The following is a 6,725-nucleotide window of genomic DNA, read 5'->3' on the forward strand; positions in this document are numbered from 1 at the left end:
TCTTCCAGCATCTCCCACTGGTGTCAGTACAAGCACCCCCCAGTTCAGCCTGTGTGGGAGTCAGGAGGCGGCGGGAGAGCAGGATGGGAAGCACAAAGGGCACCCAAACTCCTCCTTCTCTGGGATTCCCGTTGGATCTTGGCATGCTGACACCTCAGGAAGGTTAATGAGGGCTGGGGGAGGCCAAGGAGAGCGCTGGAAGCAGCACAGCCTGTTCCTCCTGACACAAACCAGGCTCTTCTTCTTGGCAGCCACTCCACACAGGGGGTGCTGAGCACACTGTCACATCCCATGCTGAAAGCAGAATTAATCATGCAGCCTTTTTAATTGCAAAGGAAAGAGGGGGAAAATTATCTGGTAGCACTAAAAATCACACAGGAATCACGTTTAGAGGCAAAAGGTTGAGTGGCTCAAGTCACCAGGGCTGGGTGTTCCCTCTGCACTTCTTCAAACCCTTCTGTGGGTTTCTTTCAAACCCTCCACAGTCATTAGAGATGAATTATTTAAGGCTATTAGAAAAGGTCTTGCTAAGAGGTTGTTTAGGGATCACTTGAGAGTCCAAATGATTTGGTAGAGAGAAATTCCACTGGCCCAAAAGCTCCAGTCTGCTCTTTATCAGCACTGACTGTATTCCCTCCATCCAGAGTGGCAAAATGTACTGGAATTTGCTAATGAAAACCCAAATAAAACTGGAACCAATTACTATCAATAAGGTATTTTGTCAGAGAAAAGACTTTCAGAAGTGTTGCCCAGAGGTAAAAATTACTAGTCCCACCCTTGACCTTCAAGTTTTGCCAATATTCAGAGCCTTGAAGGTTGGGTTTTATAGGAAAAAAAACCAGATGATGAGAGATGAAATATTTCTTTAGTGACATGCAGTTCACTCTCCCCAAATGTTCCTTTTAAGCAATTTCCTCACTCCAAGTATGACACTGGGCACAGCTCATCTCCCCACAGAGCCACAATTCCCCTCCTTCCCCAAAAACACAAACACATCTTGGTTACCCCAAAGGGATTAATTAGTCTAATGCCCTTGCCAAGCAGTGCTCAAAAATGATCTTTTAAAGCAAATCTAGAGAACAAAACAAACCTCACAGCCTGCACTAATTTCAGGTGATTAAATACTTGACTTTTCCTGAGACTGATGTCTATAAGGAATTCCAAAAATGCCTCCTCAGGCTGTGCTGGGATGACATTTCAGGCCTGTTCTCCCCTCGTTATGGAAATTCACAATCACAGCCATTAATTGGATCTGTTGCTTCAGTCACAGGTGAAACTTGGGCAAAGCTGCCCTGACTCCACCTGCAACCAGTGGAATTCATCAAATAACTCTTAATCATACCATATATTATACCTTTCTTGCAACATTAATGCAAGTCCAGGCACTCAATTGTATCTTCTTGCTGTTATCTATATTTGCATTTATTCTTATTAACTTGTTTGGGGGAGGTGAAAACAAGCACAACTCAGGGAAAGAGAATATTTTTGTATTTTGTATTTTCACACTGTCTTTGACACAAATCCTCCACTTCATCAAGACCTGATTGATGCTCCACAGAAAGGAAATCAAGTGTATTATTGAGTGCTCCTCTGAACAGGAACGGGATGCTGAAGTGCAGCTTGTGTAATTTAACTGCTACATTAAATCTTGTGCTCTTTTTTCCCCCTTGGGAACACACATTCTTTGGAATACACATTCCAGGAAAGGAGAAAATGAAAGGCTGAGAGCAGCCAGAGAAAAGTTACTGCTGCCCTGAGAGTACAAGTTATTAAGTCAGCAGGCACAGTGTATGTTCCAGTGCCTTTCTCTGGGCCAGCATTATCCTTTGGACAAGCAGATCTAACACAGAGTTTATTTTATAATATCTGTACTATGAAGTAAACTGGATTTTACTCACTTGGACCATTGCTGAATATTCACTGGGTTTAAACTGAGATGATAAAACGAACCTGTTGATAGTCTGGGAATAATCCATATTAAAAATCAACATGTATTTTTTCCAGGGCTTGTGTAAAATGCACACCAATAATCAGAGAAGGAACAGTCCTTTGTTCATGCATCTCCTTATCTGAAAAAAAAAAAATTCTATAGAATATACTAAAAGATATTTTCTTCCTTCCTTTCTTCAGAGATTTCCTGAACCAGCTTTGAAGTAGGAGCTGAATGACCCCACAATGGCAGTGACCCCATGGATGCCCCAAAGGGCAGAGTGACCCAGGAATGCCCCACAATGGCAGTGACCCCATGGATGCCACACAACAGCAGAGTGACCCACAATGACAGAGTGACCCCATGTCCTTACCCAAAACAGTGGAGTGATCCATGGCCTGTCACAAAATGGCAAAGTGACTTCCTTGCCTGACACAAAATGGTGGTTTGGTCACCACAGCCTCACACAAAATGGCAGCCTGGCCCTCATGGACTCACACAAAATGGCAGCCTGGCCCTCAGGGCCTCACACAAAATGTCGGCCTGGCCCTCACAGATTGTCACAAAATGGCAGCCTGACCCTCAAGGCAATCACAAAATGGCGGCCTGGCCTCTACAGGCTGTCACAAAATGTCACAAAATGCCACAGTGGCAGAGTGACCCCATGAATGACCCACAATGGTGGGCTGACCCCATGTTCTTACCCAAACTGGTGGTGTGATCCATGGCCTGTCACAAAATGGCAGCGTGACTCCCTTGCTTGACACAAAATGGCAGCCTGGCCTTCATGGCCTCACACAAAATGGTGGCCTGGCCCTCACAGGGCATCACAAAATGGTGGCCTGGCCCTCACAGGGCATCACAAAATGGTGGCCTGGCCCTCACAGGGCATCACAAAATGGCAGCCTGGCCCTCATAGCCTCACACAAAATGGTGGCCTGGCCCTCAAGGCCTCACACAAAATGTCGGCCTGGCCCTCACGGCCTCACACAAAATGTCGGCCTGGCCCTCACGGCCTCACACAAAATGGCGGCCTGGCCCTCACGGCCTCACACAAAATGGCGGCCTGGCCCTCACGGCCTCACACAAAATGTCGGCCTGGCCCTCAGGGCCTCACGCAAAATGGCGGCCCCATAAGTACATTGCCAAGCAGAGTAAAAGATTGCAGTCTGTGCCTGGGTAAGGGCCTTGCTGTGCCTGCACAGGACGATGTTCTCTAAGCCAACCTTTGTGAGGAGCCCTCACTTTGTTTGGCCATTGCTTTAATTTGCCTTATTCCACCCTCACAGTTTGTCACGGACCCTCCCGAGGGCTCTGCTGTTCCTCCCACCCCCAGCGCAGCAGCCGACCCTCCTCCAGGTACAATTACCCCCTCACCCCCAGGGAAAATGATCTCACTATTAGAAATGAACTCAGGAGGCTTTAAAATAAAACACAAGGTCCCCCCAGGCCTGGTGTCCCCACGGCAGGAGCAGGGCCCGTGTGGGGCCTCCTCGGCCATGGCGGGGAGTTGAGACAGATTCCTTTCCCTCCTTCCCTCCCCTCTTCCTTTCCTTCCTTTCCCTCCTTCCCTCCCCTCTTCCTTTCCTTCCTTCCCCTCCTCCTTTCCTTCCTTTCCCTCCTTCCTTCCCCTCCTCCTTTCCTTCCTTTCCCTCCTTCCTTCCCCTCCTCCTTTCCTTCCTTTCCCTCCTTCCTTCCCCTCTTCCTTTCCTTCCTTTCCCTCCTTCCTTCCCCTCTTCCTTTCCTTCCTTTCCCTCCTTCCTTCCCCTCTTCCTTTCCTTCCTTTCCCTCCTTCCTTCCCCTCTTCCTTTCCTTCCTTTCCCTCCTTCCTTCCCCTCTTCCTTTCCTTCCTTCCCCTCCTTCCTTCCCCTCTTCCTTTCCTTCCTTCCCCTCCTTCCTTCCCCTCCTTCCTTTCCTTCCTTCCCCTCCTTCCTTCCCCTCCTTCCTTCCCCTCCTTCCTTTCCTTCCTTTCCCTCCTTCCTTCCCCTCTTCCTTTCCTTCCTTCCCCTCCTTCCTTCCCCTCCTTCCTTCCCCTCCTTCCTTCCCCTCCTTCCTTCCCCTCTTCCTTTCCTTCCTTTCCCTCCTTCCTTCCCCTCTTCCTTTCCTTCCCCTCTCCCTTTCCTTCCTTCCCCTCCTTCCTTCCCCTCTCCCTTTCCTTCCTTCCCCTCTCCCTTTCCTTCCTTCCCCTCTCCCTTTCCTTCCTTCCCCTCCTTCCTTCCCCTCTTCCTTTCCTTCCTTCCCCTCCTCCTTTCCCTTCCCTTCCCCTCCTCCTTTCCCTTCCCTTCCCCTCCTCCCTTCCCTTCCCTTCCCCTCCTCCCTTCCCTTCCCTTCCCCTCCTCCCTTCCCTTCCCTTCCCCTCCTCCCTTCCCTTCCCTTCCCCTCCTCCCTTCCCTTCCCTTCCCCTCCTCCCTTCCCTTCCCTTCCCCTCCTCCCTTCCCTTCCCTTCCCCTCCTCCCTTCCCTTCCCTTCCCCTCCTCCCTTCCCTTCCCTTCCCCTCCTCCCTTCCCTTCCCTTCCCCTCCTCCCTTCCCTTCCCTTCCCCTCCTCCCTTCCCTTCCCTTCCCCTCCTCCCTTCCCTTCCCTTCCCCTCCTCCCTTCCCTTCCCTTCCCCTCCTCCCTTCCCTTCCCTTCCCCTCCTCCCTTCCCTTCCCTTCCCCTCCTCCCTTCCCTTCCCTTCCCCTCCTCCCTTCCCTTCCCTTCCCCTCCTCCCTTCCCTTCCCTTCCCCTCCTCCCTTCCCTTCCCTTCCCCTCCTCCCTTCCCTTCCCTTCCCTTCCCTTCCCTTCCCTTCCCTTCCCTTCCCTTCCCTTCCCTTCCCTTCCCTTCCCTTCCCTTCCCTTCCCTTCCCTTCCCTTCCCTTCCCTTCCCTTCCCTTCCCTTCCCTTCCCTTCCCTTCCCTTCCCTTCCCTTCCCTTCCCTTCCCTTCCCTTCCCTTCCCTTCCCTTCCCTTCCCTTCCCTTCCCTTCCCTTCCCTTCCCTTCCCTTCCCTTCCCTTCCCTTCCCTCTTTCATTTGCACTTGTACCAGGCACTTCCAGGGGCTCCCTTTTGCCTGAGAGAGAACAAATCTCAATAATTATGGACTAATTCTCTCTGCTCGCTTCAGTCCCAGAAAAGCCAAAGCCACCATCAAACTTTGATGGCACAGGGCAATAACTGAGTCTGTGAGGGTAACACTTTATCACACTGCCTTGTTGCTATTATGCCAAAATAAATTAAAATAACTTGGTCTACCTCTAACATAGCTTAGTTCACACACCTAATTCTGGGGGCTTTTTAATGACCTTGGAGAATGAAGTGCATTTTCTCACAGGCATGACTTCTATGACATTTTCCAGTATAACATCTCAAGACGTTACTCTCATTTCTCTTAAGGACATCAAATGGCACAATTAAAAAAGAAAAAGGTGAGAAATTAGAGAAGATCCGAGTTCCTGATTGCTCAGTGAACAGCAAAGCTAAACACATTTCTAAGAAATTAATTAGGGCCACAGAGTACGAAAAATTAGTGACAATGGTAAACACTTACACAGATGACATCACCCTTTTATGATTATTATTTATATGCAGCTATTCAAGAAGTGGTTTCTGAGTCGTCCCCCCCAGTCTGCTCATTGCAGGAGTGACTCCAAATCTGCCTGACTTGTCTCTGTGTGTGGTTGGTGACACTTTCTGCTGCTTTATGGCTGGAAATAAGCAATTTGCTGGGGGTTGGTAGTACATACCTGCACTCAGTTTCCTTCTCCAGAGGGCAGGGGGTGTTGGGGGCTTGGACATCCTTCAGATTTCCATGTGCACTGATTTTTAGGAATGTTTCAGCTGCAATCCATCTACAAAATGTGATTTCTGAGTCATTGAAAAGCAGGCTTGTTTGAAATTCTACCAAAAAATGCAACAAATGAACCATCAATTTCACTTAACATAATTCATCTTGAAGCTTCTATGTGTGTATTTATCATCTCAGTTACCACAGATCACCAAGAAGGTGCATCCATCATCCATGCAGACCCCTTGGGAAAGGGCAAACTTTGAAGCTTGTCTCAAATGATCCACACACTGGAGGAAGAAATTCTGTTTCAGAAGCAAAAAGTCATAAAACATTCCTGCACCAAAAATAATAGTAATAAAACAAGTCTTACTTCTGTTTCAAGTAGGTTAGGCCAGGATTGCCACCTTGGATGCAAAAAAGAGTCAGACTGCTGTCCCAGTTTATCCCTGGGTGGGTGTGACCAAAGCTGTGGATTCTCCACCCTCTGTTCATTTCCCAGGAACTGTTCCCAGTGGTCCATTTGCAGCAGCTGCCCAGGGCACACCTGAGCCCTCAGGCTGGGAAAGAAGCCTGGCAGAGGAGCTGGGAGAACTTCCCTCCAGGGAGTCCTTGGCACCTCCACACCCACCTGAGGGCTCAGCTCTGCTCAGGGGCCAGCAACGATTCCAAAATCCCCCCTGACTACCAGAGTCAGATCTCCCAGTGTGGAACTCCCTGCCCTGGGGGAGGCACTGGGGGCTCCCACCTGGACCTGAGGGGATGGAATCTTGGAGTTTGGAGAACTCAGGGAATCACTTGTCAGGTCCAGAGGAGGAGCAGAACCTCAACAAGAGGAAACCACCACTCTAGACCAGACTGTGCCATCATCTGCACCAACAGGTTTGTTCCTTCCTTTTCCTTTGGACTAGGAGGAACCACGTGGGGCTCAGCACAGGGGCCACCAAACCCCCCTGTGTTTGTGCCCCAGGGGGTGGGTTACACTGCTGGGGCTTGGGGGTCAAAAATCAATTTCTCTCTGTGTCATTGCATTT

The sequence above is a fragment of the Pithys albifrons genome, chromosome 5, assembly GCF_047495875.1.
Source record: "Pithys albifrons albifrons isolate INPA30051 chromosome 5, PitAlb_v1, whole genome shotgun sequence".
NCBI lineage: Eukaryota > Metazoa > Chordata > Aves > Passeriformes > Thamnophilidae > Pithys > Pithys albifrons.